Source organism: Arvicanthis niloticus, unplaced genomic scaffold (genome assembly GCF_011762505.2).
Source record: "Arvicanthis niloticus isolate mArvNil1 unplaced genomic scaffold, mArvNil1.pat.X pat_scaffold_1243_arrow_ctg1, whole genome shotgun sequence".
Classification (NCBI taxonomy): Eukaryota; Metazoa; Chordata; class Mammalia; order Rodentia; family Muridae; genus Arvicanthis; species Arvicanthis niloticus.
Window position 1 is genome coordinate 2,074 of NW_023045241.1, and position 24,196 is coordinate 26,269.

The 24,196-nt window shown below is 46.0% G+C and overlaps 1 pseudogene; it reads left to right on the top strand.

The window, feature by feature from the left end:
- The first annotated feature begins 242 nt into the window (after positions 1-242).
- LOC117701518 (C2 calcium-dependent domain-containing protein 4A-like) lies at positions 243-1,415 on the top strand (annotated as a pseudogene).
- The last annotated feature ends 22,781 nt before the right edge of the window (positions 1,416-24,196 follow it).

Consider the following 24,196-nt stretch of genomic DNA (forward strand, 5'->3'; position numbering starts at 1 on the left):
CTGCAATCGGACCCAGTGAGACTGAAGAAGAAAAGGTTTGATTTTTATATATTCATGTATATAGTTTGGTTACCATGAGGATGCTCCAAAGGTTGATTCGTGTTGACCCGGAACCCTAGATTTGTCGGTACTTTCAGAGGGTCAAGGAAGGGATCCCATTGGACTTCAGGAGCACAAATTCAACATTTTCTCTGTGTTGCAGGCACTCTTGTATCCGCCACGCTCGGGCATAAGCTAGAAGGATGAGGCTTCTCGGTCGACTCCGCTCCGTCCACTCCTGAGCCTGCCTTCTCCAACGTAGCTCACCCCGGGCCGCATCCCAGAGTTCTGCATCCCGCCGCGGCTGCCGGTTCCCGGCGCCCCGGAATCACCGCTCCCGGCCGCCCGCACTGCCTTGGCGCTGCGCTGCCGAACCCGACCTATGGCCGCGCACCCCTAAAGACCGCGAGGACCCTGACGACGACGGTGCGGGTTCGCACCGACTGGGACCCGCGCTCCCAGGCTGCGCTCTCGCTGCCGCACCTGCCCCGTGCGCGCACCGTCTACGGCTTCTGTGCGCTGCTCGAGAGCCCGCACACCGCGCCGGAAGGAGTCGCTCTTCCTCGGCCACCCCGGCAAGCCCCCGGCTGGGACTTCGCCACCGTGCGCACACATATGCGTGCCCGCGCCGAGCCTCGGACGCTGAGCTCAATGCCCCGGGGGATCTGGACTCAGCCCCACCAGCCGCTCCTGTGGCCCCGTATGCGCCGCCTCCTGCACGCCCCCGACGGTCTCCTGAGACGAGCGCTGCGGGGCCCCCGCGGTCGGGCCAGCGCGCGTCCCGCGCCCCGCGGCGACGATCCACGATCACGAGCGCGCCGCCTCCTGCGCGCCCCCGGCCCCCACCGGCCGGGATGCTGAGCGCCTGAAAGCCGAGGCCAACGTGGCTCTGGGCCGCTGGGCTTGCACGCTGCGCCTGGCGGCCGAGTACTGTCCCCGCAGCGCCCGCCTCCGCCTCCGCCTGCTGCGCGCCGAGGGCCCGGCCACCGCGCTCGAGCCCCGCGCCCTGGGCTGCCGCCTCAGCCTGGTGCTGCGGCCGTCGGGCCAGCAGCGCGCCAGTGTGGTCCGCCGCAGCCGCAAGGCCGCCCTGGACCAGGACTGCTGCTTCGACGGCCTCCCGGAGGAGCAGCTCCGCCGCCTGGCCGTGCGCATCAAGGCCGAGAGCAAGGGCCGCGGGCTGGAGCGCGGACGACCGCTGGGCCAGGGCGAGCTGCTGCTGGGCTCTCTGCTACTGCTCTGAGCCTGGCTTCCCTGGCGCCCTGGACACCTAAGGTTGCTCGGCCATGAGATGCACAGAGACTCTTGGCCCTGGACACTGAAAGCCTGCCTCTTGGCTCTGGGTCACAACACAGCCTTTTGGCTCTGGTACACTTTCTCTTTTGTACAAAATAAAAGTTATTTATTTTTTTCTACTTATGATCTTGCAGTATTGAGGTTTTTCCACTTTTCTGATCACTTTTGGTAGCAAAAGAAAAAGTAATGGCTCCTCCCACTCTACTTACAGTATCTAATCCTCTTCCAGACCATTGTAACAGTAAAAACAGAAAAACAAAACAAAAGAACTGGGCTCACCTGGTGTAGAAGAGCAAGACTGGAAGCACGCCCACATTGCCTGTTTTTCCTGTCTTCCCGTTTTAAGTGAACGCTGAAAGGTTCATGTGTCTTAAAAACAAAACCATTTCATTCATTCACTGGTGCTTGCCATGTAGGCAGGGTGTACTGAATTCTGTCCCTGTAAACCTATCTTTTTAAAAAGCTGAGCCTGGTGGTGCACAATGGTAAGCACAGTGTTGGAGAGGCATAGACAGGCAGCTACCCTCCAATCTAGTCTCATTGGTAGTCTCTAGGCCAATGGGAGACCCTATTCCAAAGAACAAGGTGAATGTCAATAAAGGAACAACACCAGAGTTTGTAACTTGACCTCTGAGGGCAATTGTACACACACGGTAATGTTTCAAAAATCATTCCGGATGTTAAGATCCATTCCAATGTTTTATAGAGTTAGGTGGTGTAGTTTCCACTCCCTGTTCTGTGCACACATAATACACATAGAACCCTCTTCTAGTACGATGACATTGGTGAAGACCCTTTTGCAAGTGAACTCTTAATACACTGTGGGAGCAGGTGCAAAGGGAGAAAATGGAAGCCCGAGGTGATGGTGGGGGTGGGCATTACTTTTGTTTCTTCCTGGAGGAATTTTTGTGGCCTCGGTAAACAAGCTGTTTCAGTTAGACCGTGATTAGTTTCACAGTAGGATTTCCTAGATGTGTTAAAATCAGTTCTCAATTTCTTGAACTATGAAGGTTCAAAGAAGTTATTTTATTTTTCACTCTTTTATTTTTATTTTATGTGCATTGGTGTTTTGTCTGCATGTATATCTCTGTGTGAGGGTGTCAGATCTTGGAGTTACAGACAGCTATGAGCTGCTGTATGGGTGCTGGGAATTGAACCCCGGTACTCAGGAAGAACAGTCTGTGCTCTTATGGGGGGAGCGGGTGGGGCGGCCTGCTAAAATGGCACCTAAGCTTGTGAATGGCCTAAGCTTATGAATGGTGCCTGCCTAATTTTATGAATGGCGCCTGACTTCCTCACACTCCGCCGCCACGTAGTATCAGGCCATTTGACGTGTGCCAATGGTGTGTGCCCACGTGGCAGGCTCTGAGTGACCAGGCATGGGGATAAAAGGGAAAGGAAAACTGGGATGGGGGCTTCCAGAGAGATTGTAAGAAAGGTTCCTGAGTAAAGCTGCGTTGGGAAGAATCTCGTGTTGTGTTGCGTCTTTCTGCTGGTCAGATAGCGGCGCGGGACACTCTTAACTGCTGAGTCATCTCTCTAGCCCCTGAGAGTTTTTTGATAGGTCTGTTTTTATTATTTTTAAAAATTATGTATAGATGTGTGTATCTGTGGGCACATGCAGTAAATGCCAGACGCCAGTAAGGCCAGAAGTACCAGATGCTCTGATCTGGGGATACAGGAGGCTGTGAGCCATCTGACTTGGGTTCTAGGAACTGCACTTAGGTCCTGGATCAGAGCATCAAGTGCTCTTTATCACCTGAGCGGTCTCCCCAGCCCAGAAAGAGCTTCTTAATATCCTGAGTACCAACACAAATCCTGCATTTTAAATATAATTTTAGAGTGGACAAATCAATACTTAAAAATCATATAACCTAAAACTGAAAATTCATTACAGAGACATTTCCAGGGAGCCATGTAGCTAGCACACCAAGCTGAACGTGGACATGAGCCAAGGTGTCATAGTAAACACGGAGGGTAGAGCTATGAGCAAGGCAGACAAGCAAGTAGCTGAATAAATAAATAACAAATAAAACTTAAAAAGAAAGAAAAAAAAGGAAAAAAAAAAGAAAGAGCAAAAAAAAAAACCAAGTTTTATTACTATAGATTATATATATTATATATACATATATTATATTATATATGTCTGTGTCTGTCTGTCTGTCTGTCTGTTTTCACATACTGATGTGCGTATACACAGACACACAAGTATGCATGTGCATGCGGAGGCCAGAGTATGGCTGGTGTCTTTCCCAGTAGTCTTCATCTTACCTCTTTTCTACTTTTAGATTGGCCAGGATCACAGGACATTTGCTAAACAGAACAAAGACTTTCTTCTGTGTGCCCTTCTCCCCGACTCTACAAAAGGTAACCCTTTCCACATCTGTTTCTCTCATTACCGTTATCTGTAACTAATTCGGCTTTTAAAAAGAACTTGAATTAAACAATCCCCTGACTCACCTGTCTACATGAACTGAGATGAACTCTGGCCCATTCCAACTCCTTCAGATGTGAGGTCTGGGATACAGGCTGCAGGCTGGGACCAGTGCAGGTGGATAGTGGAGGAAGAGTGTAGTGGTAGTCAAGAGAGAATATTAAATAAAAAACTTGGCCCACTTCACTGTTTCTTCAGATTGCCTGAAGTAGTAAAAGTCTGTAGAGATCAAAGGGAAAACAGTTTACTCTAGTGGGTTTGGCCTAAAGCTGTTTGTATTCGAATGTTAATTTGGGTCTCCTCCAAACTGTTTGCAGGAGAGAGTCCATAAGTGAGGCACTGAGGGACTCTGCCCCCAGTTGGTTCCGATTGGTAAATAAAGATGCCTGCAGCCAATGGCTGGGCAGGGCAGACAGAGGGGGGCTTTTAGGATTCTCGGCTTGGGAGTAGGAGGAGGGAGGAGAAGGGAGATCTGCCATGCTGGGAGAGGGCTGAGGAGAGGAGAGGTGAAATGCCTGAGAAAGAGTGCAGGCCAGAGAGGCACGGCCACCTTGTGAAGGAGCCAGGAGGGCACGGCCCAGTTGGGTAGCCAAGATAGAATATTAAAGCTTAGTAAGTAATAACTAGGAATTATTGGCAGGAGGTGGATTAACCTCGTGGAGGTTAGGTGGTGGCCCAGCTATTGTGCTGCTTAAGGTATATTAAAATATAAAGACTGTGTGTGTCTTTCATTCAGGAACATAAACCATTGGGGCAGGTAGCGAACCTGCCGATGGCATTAATTAATTAATTAAGTAAGTAAGTAAGTAAGTAAATAAGTAATTCAACAGTTTACTCTGAGACATGAGTGCTATAACCTATAACAAGGAATCAAATCTAACTCCCTGTATTCCAAAATGGGTAAAAATTAGTGTCTGGCATTGTTTGTTTGTGTGTTTGTTTGTTTGTTTTCTAACCTGTGCATGCTTAGGATGCGGGGGGGGGGGGGGAGGGGGGGTGTCAGATGGCTGATGACAGGCCTGAGAGAGGGTGACTTTGAGAGCTCTGACTGGAACATGAGGTGTGTGGCTGGTTTCCATGTAAACTGTGCAGGAAACTCTAAACATTGTAATCAGTTCTAACCTTTGTGTTTCCACCCACCTTGCTGGGGTCATGGTCACAGTGATATTTCAGTTCCAATGAAGAGAAATCTAGAAAGGGCAAGGACTAGGCAAGGGAAAGCCATGAGGCTGCAGGAGGCCCAGAGGGTTTCCTTAGAGTCTGCAACTGTGCAGGGCTGTGTGACAGTCACTGCCAGACTCCTCCTCCTCTTTTGGAAGGGAGATAATATTTATGGACAGATGGCAAAGAGGGTAATTGGGAGGCCAGGAGGATGGTTCAAGTCAAGCAAAAGGGCCTGAGTTCAGATTCCCAGCACCCATGTGAGAAGGGAGGGGTGATGACATGTGTCTGTAATGCCAACACTGGGGAAGTGGGGACAGGAGGATCTCTGGGACTCACTGGCCAGCGAGACTAGTTGAAATGTTGAGCCAATATGGGAATTGAACATACACAAATGACATTGACCTCTAGCATTTAGACAGGCATGAGCAAACACGTGCGTGCGCACGCGTGCATGCGCACGCACACACACACACACACACACACACACACACACACACGGGGAGGGGGTGCAGCTTTGGGGATATGACTCCATGTAGCCTTCATAAAACTTACAATTCTATAAGGAAAAGAGCAGTGTCCAGAGGACCAGAGAGGCTGAACAATGCCCACAGGGGATGACGCCAAGATGACAGCAATTACATCTGATGTTCAGGGCTCTTCATCCCCACTCATCCCCCTGCTTTGCTTGTCTACTTTGTTCCAGGTAGTTCTCTGAGATCCTTTCCCCAGAGATGAACTCAGCTTGAGGGGTACTTTCTGTGACACGTTATGAACACTATGAGAAAGGATGGCATGAGGTAAACTTGATTTTCATGGGGGGGGGGGGTAGCAGTGGGGGTGGGGATCCAGGAACCTGGACTGGCTCAGCACATGGACTGGACTAAGACTGGTATGTGGGTCCCCTGTTTATGCTTTGCTTTGAAAACCACGGACAAGGTTCAGGATGTGTGGAAAAGGCTGCAGTCTCATAGGAAGATTGGCTTACTCTGGGCAGGAGACATTCCGTTTCAGAGTACATTCTCTCAGTTCGTTTTTTTTTTTTTTTTTTTTCATCTGTGTGTGGACCTGTACATGCATGTGCCACAGAGGGTGTGTGAAAGGCAACGGACAATTTGGGAGTCAGCTCTCCTCATTTACTATGTGTGAGTCACGGTTGACAGAATTGGGGCAAGCAGCTTTATCCACTGAGCCATCTCACTGTTTCAGGCCACAAGTTTCAGTGCTCATTCACTTGAAGCCGGATAAAGGACTTACTGAGGAAAGTGTGCAAAAGGCCTGACTTCAGTAAGTGCCAGCACAGTGATTTACTGGGCTAGCTTCCCTATGCATCCTCTCTCTCTCTCTCTCTCTCTCTCTCTCTCTCTCTCTCTCTCTCTCTCTCCCCCCATCCCCTCCTCTCACACATACACACACACAGAAAGAGAGGGACACACAGAGAGAGGCAGAGAGACAGAGAGACAGAGAGACAGAGAGACAGAGAGAGACAGAGACAGAAAGAGAAAGAGGCTCCCAGAAGCAAATGTGGTCATTGAATACACACAAATGTACTCCTTCCCAACTGGCTATGCCATTTTGTTTTGGTTGTCAATCATCCTTGTTTGCACAAACTTCAGCGTTCACTGGCTTTGCCTACTTCCTTCTCTTTCCCAAGCCAATGCTCCTTAATTCCTCAACTTACACAAGCAGAGTCTAAAGTACAAAGGTGTAAAGAAGGATCCCAATAGTTCCACCTATCTGTTTGCTTTCTTTAATTAATTCCTGACTATTTACAGGCTGACCGAGTAACATCAGACTATCTGGACTCAGCTGAGTCCTGCTCTCTTAAAAGCCACGTGGCTTCACCTGGTTTCCTTAAGTTTTACCTTGGGGCTAGTAACAACAATAGCCTCCTCAGAGTGACATTAAAACTTAGGGTTAATCCTCAGGAGCAGCAAGGGACACATTAGGCCATCGACATTTGCTCTCTCCTCATCTTGTGTTAAAGAGGCCATTGGGTACTTTCCAATACCCTGAAGGGCAACCTGAGTTTAATCCTAGGGACTTGTTAGCTTATATGTCATGAGAATTGCCTTAAAACTCACTGGCTTTCAGGTGCAGCCCGTTTGGAGGGAAAGTTTAGCCTCTCATGGGTTGTTTGAATGTAAGAATGAATGCTCCCTTAGTTTTCACTGTGAAACATTTCCCAATTGGTTGGTCTGTTGTGACCCATTGGAGCCCCCTTTCCATGCCTTGTCTGACTGGTTGCTGCACTCTGAGTACTCAGATTAGCGGTGGGGACACAGTGCATGCTCAACTAGCGAATGCTTCCTCATGGAGAACTGTGTAATCAGAGCCTTTGGATTAAGCCATTTGCCTCCTTCCAGGAGCAGGGAAACAAACCTACACATACAGATCTGAGTGTCCTTGCTTTTAAAGTTTCCATCTAGTTTTAGCTAAAAGTAACAACATAGTTCGAGTCCTAGTCCATATGATATGCAGGAAAGTTGAAGGAATAGAATTTGGTGTTATTATAAGGCTCAGCTTGTAAGTTTTGTTAGTGCCTGGGACCGTAATTGTGTTTAAGTGCAAGTATGTTAAGAGTCCCCCATGTCTGTTTGTCCAACACCCAATGAGACTAAAGGGCAGAGACCACGCAATTTAACCCTTTCCAGCAAGCACACTCACCAGTGTGCCATGGATTATGGATTAATCCATGGTCAAATCAACGGGGCATAAGGAAAATGTCAGTTGTCCCTGTTTCTTCTCTGCCACGGAACCTCATGGAAGGATAGACAGACAGGGTCATCTCTAGCATCCGCCCACTGCTCAGACTTCTGACATTTATAGGCACAATGCATGTGCCTTTCATTTCAGGCCATCCTCAGCAGTGAGTTCTCTCTCCTGTCCATAGAAATCCTCACTCAAGGACACAAGCCCTCTCCTCCAGTCTGGTCTCATCAACTCCAGAGTTCTTCCACTTTAAATGTCTGAAAGGTCTCCTTTGTCACTATAGGGGTGTTTTTTCACCTTGAGCAGACACAAAGATTCAGAGATCCAAGGAAGCCAGAGAGTTAATCTTTGTTCCTGGGAAAGCCAGAGAATATGGTGTTGCTTCCCCTCTGAAGCTTCACTGTGGCCACACCAGCAGGAGGCAACAGAGAAGAAGTGCTGGGCACCCAAGTGACAGATGTAAACGGAATCACAAAAGGGGTGTGAAGCCTAGGGAAAGCCTGATGTCAGGCCAAAACTTGGGTAAAGGCTTAGTTTCTTTTCTATTGCTATGACAAAACACCATGACCAAGGCAACTTATTAAACAAAGCATTTCATTGTCTTATGGTTTCAGAGGGTTGGAGTCCATGATGGCAGAATAAGGCATGGCAGGAACAGATGAGAGATCACATTTTGACCCACAAACAAGAGCCAAAGGGAGAGGCACACTGGGAATCGATGAGCTTTTGAATTCTCAGTCTCCCTTGCCTTCCCCAATAAGGCTACACCTCCTAATCTTCCCAAACAATTCCTTCGACTGGGGACCAAGCACACAGACCTACGAACCTATGGGATTCATCCTTATTCAGACCACCACAGCCAGAAAGGTGTGTGGTGTCGGCTCAACTTCAAGGCATAAGGTCCAGAGGGACACTGAAACTCAAGATGCCCACAGCTTACTTGAAACGGTTAAGTGGAAAGAGCCCCTGCTCCATGGCAGCAGTCAGCATAGCCTAGCTGTGAAGTCGCACAGTTCTTTTTCTCTGGAGTCTCCATGCTCTCACAGGGATGATGCCTGCCTACACTGGCTGTGTCCATGTGGAAAGCATCCTAGCTAGGACTCAAGGGGCTTGGCTCTTCACTAAGAGGCCGCTGAACTCTCAGAGTCCATGTCTGTTTTATAAACTAAGCAATAATCACACCTGGATGTTCCCATGAGAAGTAGGTTAATAACATAGTGTTATTAAAGTTATTTATTTTTATTTATGTTGCCCAAGATTCCGAAACCTCCACCTCTTCAGTGCTAGGATTACATATGTGCACTACTGTGCTAAATAAAGGCATTGTTAGGGAGAGTCAAGGACAAAAGAAAAAATTAAGAATAAAGTGCCATAATTACTGATCTCTGTAATGATAGGAGAGCCTGGTGTACACTGTTATTATGTGCTAGGTTTTGTTGTTATGGTGGTGGTGGTGTTTTTTATCTATTTAAGACAGAGTCACATATGTTTCAGGCTGACTTCAAACAACTCTCTAGCAGAGGATGGCCAAACTTCAGATCTTCTTGCTTCTACCTTGGGGGCATTTAAATGCATTTGGTGTGTAGTTTAGTTATTCTCTTTGTGTCAGATAATAGACCTCTGAAGCCAAGTTTAAGAAGCTTAGGAAAGTCCTGGGTGAAATGTCTGCCGGACTGAGCTGAACCGGCTCTTGATAAGATATTTACATTTCCACTTACAGTTGGTGCAGAGAATAAACACTGCTGTTGATCTGGACATTGGAAGGCTTGGGCTTTTACAGGAAAAAGTCCGGCCAAAGCCTGATAACAGGCAGCTCAAGTCACATTTCTCCCAGTTCACAGAAAAAGGGCTTCGTTGCTACAGGTTGCTATTGATTCTTTTTTTTTTTTTTTAATTTTACTTTGATAATCCTATCACAATTCCACATCCTTTTACTATTTTGAAAACAATACCGTGGTGTGTGTGTGAGCGGGGGTGGGGGTGTTGTCATGTACCTACAGGGACACGTGTGTGGAAGCATGAGTATAGCAGTCAACAGTTAATGTTGGTTATCTTCTTTTTCTAACTTTTTTTTTTAAGATTTATTGATTCTTATTTTACATGTTTGCCTGTTTTGCCTGCATGTATGTAGGTGCACTGGATGGTTGGAGGGGCCTACAGAGGTCAGACAAAGTTATCAGATCTCCCAAAGCGGGAGTTAAGGAAAGACAGTCCCCCTTAGGATGGATGGGCAGCCAGTCTAGCCAAATCAGTGAGTGAGCTCCAAGTTCTGAGACAGACTCTGTCTAACAAAATAAGGGAGGGAATATTGAAGAAGACTCATGATGTTGACATCTGGTCTACACGCACACACATATGCACATGCACATGTACACGCGCGCACACACGCGCACACACACATATTTATACACACATAATACTTTCACATACTTTTTAAAGAGTAGTTTTGTAGTTTGCTCACCTGCTGGTGCCATGACTGTAATGAAAGGGTAGGAAAATTTCTCATACAAATAAATGATAATTAAAGAGATTATGAAGAGAGCCAGGTACGTAACTCAGCTGGCAGAATGCTCACACACGTGAAGACAAGGATTCCAGCCCCTCACAAGGCATCATGGAATGTACATGTATTCTAAGTACTTGAGAATTAGAAAGATCCAAAGTTCAAGGCCATCTTTGTCTATTTAGTAAGTTCAATACCAGCATGGGCTATACAAGATGTGTGTGTGTGTGTGTAGCTGTGTACGTATATGTACAGAGAGAGAGAGCGCACATGAAACACACACAAAGAGAGAGAGAGAGAGAGAGAGAGAGAGAGAGAGAGAGAATTAAGAATCTTATGTGCTTATTCTTCATCCTTGTCCAGACTAACAACCTAATAGTTTTCATTACATAATCACACTGTTCTTAAAGCTGCATTGGGAAGGAACAGAGGATGTCTTGGATACTGCACAGTAAAAGGAGCCAAGAGAAGAGTCTGTTCTCTCTCTCACTGGAATTTAATGAATGGGGGTGGGCCACCCAGCACATTTCCTTGCAGGCCAGGACTGTCCCAGTACCATCTGCTCAGCATTGACCATCAACCCAAACTTTGCGTTAGTTTGAGCTTCCCCTCCCTCCTCACACCAAGACATTGGTTGGACCATCTATCCCAAGATAGCCTTTGAATTGTATCTTAGCACCTGAGCCCCTTGTGACACTGCCAAGCCTCACTGTGCCTCTGGCTCACCTGTTCCACACATCGTGATCCTATTAAAATGGACCCGTGGAATCATGAAGTGATTGATATCAGCATAATACAATGACCTGGGTGACAGAAATGGCAGTTTATCTTCACGTCTTTCCTGCTCATTATTAAAAGCAAACAAAAGATGTCTACAGAGTCAATGGTGTGGTAGGAGCTCTTCAAAGAGTTCCCAGCACAAGGCACAGCTGTCAGAAGGAGTAGATACACAAACAGGCTGTTAAATGTGATAAATGCTGGCAGACTCATTCATAAAAAGGAGTGGTGGGCTGGAGTATAGCTCAGTGGTAGCATGTGTACTTTGTATATACGAGGCCCCAGATTCATCTCCAGAACTTAAAAAGTCCAAAACTAGGGATATGGTTAGTCAGTATAGTACTTGCTTGTGCACACATGAAGTCTTGAATTTGGATATCTGGCATTCATGTGAAAAAAAAACAAAAACAAAAAACAAAACAGGCATAAATGCATGTACCTGTAATCCCTGTGCTGGAGAGGTAGAGACAAATGGATAGCTGGAGCTTACTGGCCTGCCAGTCTAGCCAAATTGGTGAGCTCCAGGTTAAGAAACCCTGCTTCAAAATGTAAGATAGAGAGAAACTGAAGAAGACATCTAACATCTGACCTCTGCATGCACATGTAGATAGACATGTACATGCACATATATGCACACATAAAAACACAAAGTCCAAGCACTGTTGTACCATGATAGTAGTATGTAGACACACACGGGAGGACACCCATGTGCCTATGCCCACTCTCTGGGGCTTCCCCTATTCTACTTGTATTGAATTATTGAATGGGATGTCAGGTCTAGGACCAACATACAGGTTTCGGTCAGAGGTCTGAGACCTTGCCAAATGATATTGGATAAACCGTTCAAAGTTTTTAGACCTTGCTTTCCTCATCTTGAAAGAAACATGAGATCTTGCCTAACAGGTTCTGAAATGCAGCAGCTTATACCGTGCAGCTTCCTTGGCAAATGCTGAAATGTGGGTTTGCAAGACCCCATCTAAGATCTGAAGTGTTTATTTAGAGAAAGCCACAGGCTAGCTCCCCAGACCAGCCACGTAAATGCCTCTGGCTCTTGGGCAGCAGCAGAGTCCTGCTATGCCCTCTTCCTGTGCCCTCCCACGCTTTGAGCTTGGCACACACCTGGGCAATGCCTACTCAGCCCTGCTACTCAAGTTTCAGGGGATATTGACAGCTGCTAGGAAACCAGAAGGGCACAATGAAGAAGAAATGGTAGCAGGCTAGGAAAAAATAGGAAGTTGGTGCAGCTGAATGATAACAGGGACTTTTCCCCTTCTCTTTTTGGCTGGAAGATAAGCATATTTTTGTTAGCTTAGGGGAAGTAGGAGCTCACAGCAGTTCTCTGGCTGGACCTTGTTTATGGATGGATCCAGACTTTGAGACCTGGCAAGTGCTGACACTAGGCAATACTGAAGTGTTTTCAGCTCAGAGGAAAATCCCCAAGTCTCCTACTGATTGCTACAGGGCTCAAGTCTGTAGAGAGAACAAACACCAGGACCAGAACAGACCATTTGGGACGTCATAGGAATCATGTAGATGTGCAGCCACTCATGTTTGATTTCTGCTAAGACAAAATGAGGAGGGGTCCTGAGCCTGCTCCTCACTTGCTCCTCTGTTGTGAGCTAAGTGTGTTAGCTAATCAGGGCAGTGGGAAATGTTTCTTAATGCCCAGAGCCTTGGGGAGAGGGTCCTGATGGATATGGACTCCCCAGGGCCCTTGCTGACTAGTTCTTTGGCTCATGGTCAAATCTGTTTATGTGGTACCCCGTCTGGCTTTCTACCGACCTCATACTCCTCTGACACAGATTTTCATCCTTTTTGTTCTTCCATTTTGTGGGGATGTTTTTATGCCTCTATATCTGCGTATCTTTCTGGCATATTCTCTTCTCTCATATATCTGTTGTGCTTCTGGTTTGTATCCTGGAATTGCTATGAAGCCGATGTGCTTCTGGATGAGGTTAATACTTCCTTCTGTGGTGCCACAGCTATTTGTACAAGTCTACACTGTTTCCTCCCCCTCCTCACCTCCCCAATTGCACTAGGAGTCAGTATTTCTCATTTGTTCTTACGTACAATTCTGTGCCTGGCACAGGGTAGAGTTTCCAAAGACATTTGTGGAATGTACAATGCATGGATGAATGGACTGACTCCTAGTTGCTAGAGTCAAGGTGGTTCAGCCCTGAGGGCTTTTGCAGGCCAGCCTTCTTGAGGGCCATTCTTGGTTCAAAAAGATGACCTAGGTCAGCAAGCGACTCTGGGCTCAAGAAATCCAGAGACCTGGCTTGCTCTGTGAGAGACCCTAGATTCACAAGATACAGAGATGAAGGGGTAGAGAGGAGTGACAGAGGGAGGCACAAAGAGAATTGTGGTTACTACAGCCAAAGAAATACTAGACACCCAAAGAAGTTGTTTAAAAAAGAAAATAGTAGCTGGATGTGGTGGCACACACCTTTAATCCCAACATTCAGGAGGCAGAGGCAGGAGGATTGGTGTGAGTGAGAGGACAGCCTGGTCTACAGAGTGAGTTCTGGGACAGCTAGGGCTACCCTGTCTCAGAAAAAAAAACAGAACAATAAATGAAAGGAAGGAAGGAAGGAAGGAAAAAGGAAGGAAGGAAGGAAGGAAAAAGGAAGGGAGGAAAAAGGAAGGAAGGAAGGAAGGAAGGAAGGAAGGAAAAAGGAAGGAAGGAAGGAAAAGGAAGGAAGGAAGGAAGGAAAAAGGAAGGAAGGAAGGAAGGAAAAAGGAAGGAAGGAAGGAAGGAAGGAAGGAAGGAAGGAAGGGAGAAAGAAGGAAGGAAGGAAAAAGGAAGGAAGGAAGGAAGGAAGGAAGGAAGGAAGGAAAAAGGAAGGAAAAAGGAAGGAAGGAAAAAGGAAGGAAAAGGAAGGAAGGAAAAAGGAAGGAAGGAAGGAAAAAGGAAGGAAGGAAGGAAGGAAGGAAAAAGGAAGGAAGGAAGAAGGAAGGAAGGAAAAAGGAAGGAAGGAAGGAGAAAGGAAGGAAGGAAGGAAGGGAGGAAGGAAGGAAGGAGAAAGGAAGGAAGGAGAGAGAAAGGAAGGAAGAAGGAAGGAAGGAAGGAAGGAAGGAAGGAAGGAAAAAGGAAGGAAGGAAGGAAGGAAGGAAAAAGGAAGGAAGGAAGGAAGGAAGGAAGGAAAAAGGAAGGAAGGAAGGAGAAAGGAAGGAAGGAAGGAAGGAAGGAAGGAAGGAAGGAAGGGAGGAAGGAAGGAAAAAGGAAGGAAGGAAGAAAACTAGTAGAGAGCAGAAGGCAGGGAACAGGAAAGGTGGTCACAAACAATCAAACAAGATATAACATTGTCTTTGTTGCTCCTCTATTGCTGTTCAGTGGCACCACAACCAAGGCAACTTACAGCAAGAGTTTAGTGAAAGTTACAGCTTCAGAAGGTGAGTCCATGATCACCATGGCGGGGAGCATGGCAGTGGGCAGGCCAGCTTGCCACTGGAGCAGTAGCTGAGAACTTACATATTCATCCACAAGCAGGAGACAGAGAGAGAGAGCTAACTGGAAACGGTGTGGCCTTCTGAAATCTCAAAGCCTGCCTGCTATGATGACACCTCCTCCAGCAGGGCCACACTTCTCAATCCTCTCCAAACAGTTCCACCCTCTGGGAAACAAGGCTCAAATACATGAGCCTATGGGGGCCCTTCTCATTCAAGTCACCACAAGCCTATAGGACAAAAAGGGCTGGATTTTGTTGATTTTCTCTAAAGATTACTAAGTAGACACAATTCCGAAGATGAAGAGGGTGTGCATGATCATGCAGGAAGTTCTTGCTTAACATTAACAATCCTTTTGTGAAAATCTTATGTTCTGTGTGAAAACACCATGACAAGGGATTTAGTCCCCTCCATTTTTTAAAATAACCTACATTATCTAAACTGCAGAGAAGCCCTTGCTCTCCTGCTCATCATCCTGTCTGCTCCTTGTTTCTCTAGTCTCCCTATTCCTGAGCTGATGCTGTCCCTGTCTGCTTTACAGCCTGCAGTTGCTCCCAGAGGATCAACTCTCTGGTGAGGTGAGCTAGGGCCTGTAAGAGTCTCCCTGGTCATGCTTCGCACCAAAGCAGAAACGAGCCCTTCCATGGAGCTGTCATCTCCTTGGCAATGTGAGCTCTATCTTACAGATCTGTCCCTGGCCTCCCCAGTATGTGGACAGGTATGTGCCACCATGCCAGGACTTCCTGAATGCTAGGATTGTTCTACCACTGAACTATATCTCCATCTGGTGTTCTACCGTGGCAACTAATTGATGACTTTGGCTTTGTATTATCTGCAGATGTATTCAGGGGTACTTAAAGTTTTAAATCACATCTTTCTTATTATTATTTTACCCATTTTTTTTATTTTTCTATAGGGCTGATTGTCTTTACTCTAGTTTTAGACCCTGTGTGTGCTAAGAGTAGTAACTACTTACTTGCCAATTTTTCCCCTTGTTATATCTTTTGTGTGTGTCTCTTTTTTTCTCATTGAATTTTTTTCCATAAAGAATCTGAGAAGATGGCTCAGATAGTAAAGTACTTGCTGCAACAAGTACAAATATGAGGACCTACACACTGTGTGTGTGTGTGTGTGTGTGTGTGTGTGTGTGTGTGAGAGAGAGAGAGAGAGAGAGAGAGAGAGAGAGAGACAGAGAGAGACAGAGAGAGAGAGAGAGACAGAGACAGAGACAGAGACAGAGAGAGAGAAAGAGACAGAGACAGAGAGAGAGAAAGAGAGAGAATCTTATTCATGTGGTCAGCCTTTTCAGTGTCTGGATATTAAGTGGAGGGGACCTCACATTCAGTATTTAATAGAGGAATCACCACTGAAGTACTTTCTTTAAGTAGCTGTGTGGTTTGTATGCCATTTGTCTCTTGTCTACAGTGAAAGAACCTGGACATGTGATTCTAACAGATATTGGGGGGAGTTGGTGGTGGGGGTATGGCTATTCAGTTATTTCCAATATTGGAATGTCATAAAGTCCAGCTGATTTTACTGATTTGGTTTTCCTTTATGCTGACTTTAAAAGGCTAGACTCAGGGGTCAATAGCACAGGCTGCTCTTGCAGAAAACCCAGGTTTGGTTCCAAGCATCCACATGATAGCTCACAACTGCTTGCAACTCCAGTTCCAGAGACATCCTCTTTTGACCTTTGTAGGAGATGCATGCACACATGTATTCACAGGCATACATGCAGGGAAATAGTCATACACATTAAATACAAATAAACAAATATTTAAAAGCTTCTCAAAAAAACTGAAATAAAAGTTTCTCTAATTTTAAAAAACTTGACTACAAAGTTTACATGGAAGATAAAAAAGTGTCATCAAAATATTTTGAATCAAGAAGTAACATTAAAGGGACACTTAGTCTATGAAATATGAACACGTATAGTAGGTAAAAATAGTGTAGCATTATGTACCAAAACTACGTGCGAAAGTAACAAATCAATAATAAAACCAAAGCCTTGTACAGTGAAGACTATGATAAACGTGACAGTTTAACTGTCCAGAGAAGGACAGATAGTACGTGCTGAATTCTATCAACCAGTCACCACAGAGAAGAAATCTGGGGCCTTCCTGTTCCATCTGGGGGACTTATTGGATTAATAGCTCATATAATCAGACTCCTTTTGTAGGATCAACAGAGTGAGCAGCAAATGAGACGGATCTTCGCCTAAACATTACAAACAACTTTATTAGGCTGTTAGAAGATGATGTAAGAGAAGACATTAAGTATGATTGATGGGCCTGGGTAAAGCAGAGACGTGAGCCTGCCCTGCACTTCTGGTAATAACCAGTTACACCCAGATAAACTCTTGACAGAGGAAGAGCTTGGCTTAGCCATGCTCTGCCTTCCAGCTGTGCTAAGTGCCCCTGGAGCATTGCCAGTGCTGGGAACTCCGGATGCAAATGCTAATGGCCCCTGCCTGGAAGACTTGCCCCTTCCCTTCAGGGCCTGGCTAGCTGAGCACACAACTGAGCAGGCACACTTATGCCCGTGCCTTCTGTCTTCTTCACACTTACTCCCCCCCCCCCTCACTGTGGGCATAGGGATAGCAGAAGGCAACCTTGGGTATCTATCTATCTGCCATCTATCTATCTATCTATCTATCTATCTATCTATCTATCTATCTATTTATCTATCTATCATGTTTGAGAGAAGGTCTCTCTCCGTATCCCAAATTGCCCTGGAACTCATTATGTAGCCCATGTTGGCTTTAATCTTCTTGCCTCCGTCTCCCCAATGCTAAGATTATAGGTGTGAACCACCATGCTTCACCGATTTGCTTTATTTCTTGAAACTCTTGTCTTAAGCATGAGCATTTTTTTTTTCAAATTTATTTATTTATTTATGGAACTCACTCTGTAGGCCACGCTGGCCATGAACTCATGGAGATCTGCCTGCCTTTTCCTCCAGAGTGCTGGGATGAAAGGCATGTGCTACCACTGCCTGGCTAATTGTATTCCTTTTTAATTACGTGTAAGTGTATTGTGTGTGCATCTCTATGTAGCTATGTGCATGTGACGTCAGATGTCAGTGGCGGCTAGGGGCATTGGATCCCCAAGAACCTCAAGCTCCAGGTGGTTGTTAGCTGCTTGAAGTAAGTGCTGGGAGCTGACCTTGAGTTCTCTTCAAGAGCAACTCACATTTGTAATGACTGAGTCATCTCTCTAGCCCCAAGTATCCATTCTTTGTCACTAGAACCAACCCTACTGCATTCTACTACTGTGATAAAACAGCAAGACCACCCGGGGAGGGAAGGGTTTAGTTCATCTTTCATTTCCAGATAACAGTTCCTCACTGAGGGAAGTCAGGGCAGACTCAAAGAGGGCAGAAACCTGGAGACAGGAGCTGATGCAGAAGCCCAAAGGACTGCTGCTAACTGGCTTGCTCAGCTTGCTCTCTTATACCATCCAGGAGCACCAGTCCATGGGCAGCATTGCCCACAGTGAGCTAGGCACTTCCCACACATCAATCAAGAAAACGCTCCGGCAGACTTGCCTACAAATCAATCTAGAACCAATCTGGTGGGGGCCTTTTCTAAATTGAGCTTCCCTCTTTCCAAATGACTCTCCTTCGAGTCAAGCTGTCATAAAACGAGCCATCAACCCAATACAGGGAAAAGCCAAATGTGGGTGCAATACAGCTTCAGAAACTGGGGGATTCAGAGAAAATCTTTGAAGGAATGCATAAAAGGAGATGAGTGGTAACTAGGGTTAAAGGAAGCCTGGGGATTTTGCCAGTTTTGTTTCTGAAGACGAGAGCGATTGTCTTAGGGTTTTACTGCTGTGAACAGACATGATGACCAACATTTAACTGGGGCTGGCTTACAGGTTCAGAAGTTCAGTCCTTTATCGTCAAGGTGGGAGCATGGCAGCATCGAGGCAAGCATGGTGCAGGCAGAGCTGAGACTTCATCTTGAGGCTGCTTTCCAGGCAGCTAGGGTGAGGATCTTAAAGCCCACACCCACAGTGACACACCTACTCCAACAGGACCACACCTCCGAATAGTGCCACTCCCTGGGCAAAAATCATCACAGAGATTATGGCTATATACACTAAGGGGCAAGAAAACTTATTTTTAGAGGCTCAGGAGCAAGGAGATGATTGTAAGCACATCCCTGTCGGGGACCACGCTTTCCATTTACGGTTCCAGCTACCGTCTGTCTACACCTTACTTCAGAATCCAGATCTGGCAGTTACCCCTGGAGTCTTTTGCTTATCTGTACTGTCTCAATTTCTCAGGAGGAGAACTCATTAGTAATTAGTAACGAGTGATTGGAAATAATTAAGTAAATAAGTGCCCCTCCCATAGTAGGTAAAGCTAAAGGGTGAGGTGCAGAACCTTATATCTGGAAAGGGATGGCTGCGGGGGTGATGTAAAGAGAAAGATGCAGGAGAATTAAATGCCTACTCCTCACCTTCTGGGTATCAATGGGGTTGCCCTTTTCTTGTGTTTATTTATTTTATTTATTTATTGAGTATTTTATACATGTATATAATGGAAATATGATTATATCCACCTCCCATTTCTCTCTTCCTACGTGCCCTGAATCCACTCCAACATATCTCCCTTCCAACCTTGTGTTTTCTTATTCTCTTAAAAAAGCCAAACAAACAACTCATTTAGTCCATTCATTCAATGATGCTCAGATGTGTATGTGTGAGGCCATCCACTGGTGTGTGGACAACCTACCACTGGCTACAGCCCCAAGGAAGAATGATTCTCCTTCTTCCAGCAGCTAGTAAATGCCGATAGCTCCTTAGTTAGGGGTAAGGCCTTGTGAGCTCCCCCACCCCAATCGATACTGGAATTCTGGTTGGTTTGATCTTGGGCAGATAATGACAGCTGCTGAGCTCAGAAGTGAAATACCCATGTCGTGTCTAGATGACAGCATTTTACAGCCCCTCCCTGTCTTTCAGCTCTTCCATTCTTTCTGCTGGCACTTCCTTGATGTTCCTTGAGCCTGGTGGGACCAACAGTGATGTCTCTGTCTGTCTATCCATCCATCTATCATCTATCTATTATCTATCTATCTATCCATCTATCACCTTTGAGACGAAGGCTGAGCAAGAGAAGAGGGGGCGGGAGGATCATGAGTTTGAAGCCAGTCTTAAGAGTGCTCAGCTCCAAGGAGAGGAGACTGAGACTGATAGGTGGTGGGGACAATTGCTGACCAATAATTTATTAGCACAGAAGGAAAGCAAGTTGGGAAGGATGGAGTTTTTCCTAACCCTTGACTTCATTAACTCTCTAACCCTGCTGAGGTGGGAGGGACCTAGATCTTAATTTTCCCAAAGATGTGTGCTTTTTAAACAGTTTGCCTACACTATCAGTGATTCAGGAAAAGTCAATATTTGTACTGCCCTCTCTTATTTAAGGTTGCAAATCATTGTTCATCAGAGTAAGATACAAGCGGTTTCCTGTCTCTAGAATTTGCTTATTTCTTCTTCCTTTTTGCAACACTATCTTCATCTTTTTGTTAAGCAATTGAAAAAGCACACCGGCTACTCCTGTACCGTCCTAGAAAGCACTGCGAGAGATCGAAGGCTCTGTGTCCTGATTTCACTCTGAAAGCTGTGTGACCTTGAATGTTATCCAACTCCCCTAAACTTTGCCTTCCTGTATAGTGGGATGGCAGGACAAGCCCCCTAGGCGAATGCCACTATGAAGGGATAATGAGGCAGTCTGGGCAAGGGACTTGCATGGTGCCAGGATCTCATGAATGTCCTGCCCACGTGCTATACACATGCTGTAACTTTCAGATGGCTGAGTGGTCTGTGTGAGTTGGTAACAAACCAATCAGAATTTTGGAGCTTGAAAGGGACCCTTGAAAGCATTTCTACCAAGAGAGCCAATCTCAGCCCCGTTCTCCATCACCCACTCCCATCAGCACCACCGATGCTGAAGGACTCCTAGTTCAAAGCAATTGTTGCCATGTTTCTATTTTTCAAGCATAGGTGATTCCTGCAAGAGTTGCCTGAAGGGTTGACATACTTTCTGGGCTTGAAGACTTCCTTGTGCATCTGTAGGGCTGGCAATCAAAAGGTTTAGGAATAAACCCCAAGCCTGTGAGAAGCCACCTGGCGAGACTAAACTGGTGCCTGACTTCATTTGACGTCATAGCCCTCAGGTCAAGTTTGCTGAGCCTCATTCTTCAGGTGCTAAATACACCCTATTGTTCTCTGTTTAGGTAAAGGAGGAGAATAAAGAGACTCTATCTTGAAAGGCTATGAACTAACCCCACTCAGCTGTGCTTGGGTGAGTTGCAGCCACTGAAACCCAGGGCCAAGTAGGTCAACCAACCTGTAATGCTTAAAGTTGGTAGACCAAATTATAAAGGTGCATTTCAGTCATTTGGCAGGGTTGAGGGGAAAAGTATTCACGTAGAAGCCAGAAAAAAAAAATCACCATTTCCCCAAGCTCTGTTTGTAATGAAAGGCTCTGCCTCAATGTAGGTCACAATAAAATATTACTGACCTAGATTCTCCGCTGAATCAATAATACCATTAAGAGATCCTGACCCAGTTTTATACATAGCCCTCACTTTTTCATTGTGACTTCGGATCACCTTGGTGATTACCGATGCTAAGAGACAAGGGTTCCGGTTCATTATGAGGCTTGTTATAAATCGCCTTAATTCTCCATCAAGAGTCATCGAAAGGAAATTCAGGACTGAACTCAGGATTCCCAATGACATTCTTTGTATTTTGAGGCTGTGTGGCCGAAGCACACTTCGTCAAACAAAGTACCCAGTGGTGGCTGTGCGTGCCCATGACTGTGGCTGAGAGTATCATGGGGTGGGTGAGGCTAGCTGTCAGTGTAGACTCATGAAGCTGAAGCATCATCAGATACAGTGGAGGGGTTAATGGACGGTGGGCTGAGATCCACAGATACCCTGGGCAGGATATCAGCTTAGAGACCCTTTGGAGAATGGTGGGACAGCCCTTATTTTTTTTTTTCACCAAAATATAATTATACCACTTTTTGCCTTCCTTTTTCTGTCTCCAGCCCCTCCCATGCACCCTCTCACTCCATCTCAAATTTATGGTCTTTTTTCTTTGATTATTATTATATACATACACATATATGGATAAATATGTAAACACAGCTCGCTGTGTTCAGTGTTACTCATGTGCATATGATTTTAGGGCTGACCGCTTTGTATTAAATAAGCAACTAGGGGAAATCTTTTTTTTTTTATTTTTCAAATTAAATGTATTTATTAATTTTCTAAAAGATCTATTTTATTTTAATCTATCTGAATGTTTGGCCTGAATGTGTGTTTTTGTACAACATGCATGCAGTGCCCACAGAGGCCAGAAGAGGGTAGCAAATCCCTAGGAACTGGAGTTATAGGCAGTTGTGAGCCACCCCGTAGATGCTGGGAACCAAACCCAGGTCTTCTGGAAGAGAAAGGAGTGGTTTTGATAGCTGGACCATCTCTGTTCCCTTAATTTTTACTTATTTTTTTATCTTGTGTGTATGGTGCATGAAAGTTTTTTCTACATGTATATATAAGTGTATTACATGCATGCCTAGTGCTCTTAAAGTCCAGAAGAGGAAGTCAGATTCCCCCAAAGCTTGAGTTATATATAGATGGTTGTGAGCCACCATGTAGCTGCTGGGAATTGAACCAGTGTTCTCTGGAAGCTCCTAACCACCAAGCCATCTCTCTGGCTTTAGTTAATGACATTTCTCTAAGAAACAGCCTCCCAGAACAGAGAGCAGCAAGGCCCATGTGTCACCATTCAAAGCCTTTCTTTTCTGGTTTGGGTAACTCATTTCTGAGTACAAAGCCAGCTGTGTGTGGCTTAACAATGGGGACACATTCCTTAGAAATGTACAGTTGGGTGATTTCTTCATTGTGTGAAGTTCATAGTGTGTACTTATACAAAGACAACTACAATCTCTCTCTCTCTCTCTCTCTCTCTCTCTCTCTCTCTCTCTCTCTCTCACACACACACACACACACACACACACACACACACACACCCATACACACACTCTTAAGAGGATCACTGATGGATATGCAGTGTATGATTGAACAAAACATTGTGGACCTTGTCTGCCCTACTCAGAGAAGCAGCAGGGGCCTCTTCTATGGCTACAGAACATATTCCCTAAGGCAAACAGTGCTTATGTGTTGTTACAAGAGGCATTTCCCTGAGAAGTTTCCCACAGTAAGCTGTTTTTAGTGGGTCCTCGGGGCCCAATGTGAGGCTGGGGAGACCCTCGGCTGCTATAGAAGCCAAGCTGAAAGGATAAGGAGTTGTAAAGGAGCCTAACCCTCTAGTGAAGTCAGCACAGCCTCCAGAGGAGAGCCATGCTGGGGTTTGGAAGTGTGGATGGGACTGAAGATGCAATCCTGAGCACAGGGGAATGACAGCCAAGTTTATCTAGGAACCCTCCTTCCTCCAATGATGCCGCACGTGTTTTAAAAGCACCTGCTCTGCCATTAAAAAAAAAGTTACAGGACCTGGAGGTGCAACAGGGATGAGCCTAGACCACCTCTCTGACTTTGTCACATTGTGTTCTTAGTGGATGGACAGACAGATGAATGGCTGAAGACTACTAAGTGGGACCCAACAAGAAAGGTAGGTGTGTAGAAGCACATGGCATGGAGCCCGCTGGCCTGGGTGTGAGCCTGCGATCTACATGATGAGAGGAGAGAACCAGTTTCCACAAGTTGCCCTCTGACTTCTATACACTTGCTGTGGCATGCACATGCGTTCATGCATACACACACACACACACACACACACACACACACACACACAACATGATGTTTTGAAAGAACAATCACCAACAAAACCAGAGGGATAATGTCCTTCCTGAGGGAGGAGGAAATGACAGACCAATCTGAGGTGCCTTTTACACTATGCTTTTGGGGGGATCAACATATGAAATCTGTCTCATCCCTGGAAATCTGGGGTAGGGAGTGCGTATCCCTTCAGCAGGCCACACGAAGGCAGTAAGTAAACATGGGAACAACCAAAGCATAGGTGTTTCTGTCCTGGCAAGGCCACTTTCATGCCCCTAATGATTGGGTCTGACTTAGGTTTTCTAGAAAGGCCATTTGCTTATGTGAAGAGTCCTGGAGACCGTGACAGCTGTGAGGGGAAGGTCACACTTGGAGCTTCCTGTCCTCTCCTCACAGCTCAGACACCTGTTCACCGTGGGTATCAGATAGGAGGATGGGGCTTCTCCAAAGTCAGAGGTGAAACCTTGTAGCACCATCACAGTCAGTGAAAGAACAGTGACTCTGGCCTTGGGCTTAGCCACTTCATCTCTGGTGACCTGCTAGTGACAGCTGGGTGACTGTAGGGGAGAGGAGAGAGGTGTGAGGAGAAACAAACAAGTCCAGATGGTGTCAGCACACAGGAAAAGGCACAGGGAAGGGCTGTGCACAGGGGCTACACAGGTTTATGGGAGTGATTAAAATGTTCTGGAATGAGTTAAGGCCAGAGTTGGGGAACGCTGTGAATATGCTTAAAGATGTCGGACAGCACCACTTCCGGAGGGGGTTCATAGTATGCGGATTATATCTCAACCATCAGCACAAGGCTGAATTGTCAGAAGGAAGGAGGATCTACCTTTGTTGTAAACTCGGCCACCTAATACCTGTGCAGGGAAAAATAAGAGCAACAACACGCAAACAGGAAATCAGACCCAAAGCCTGTACAAAAGAGCACAAAGGAGGATGATCAGAACAGGTTTCTGGGTCACTGGTGCAAGTGAGTAAGGAGTCAGATGGGGTTACCGGTTACCGTGCCACAGGAGGC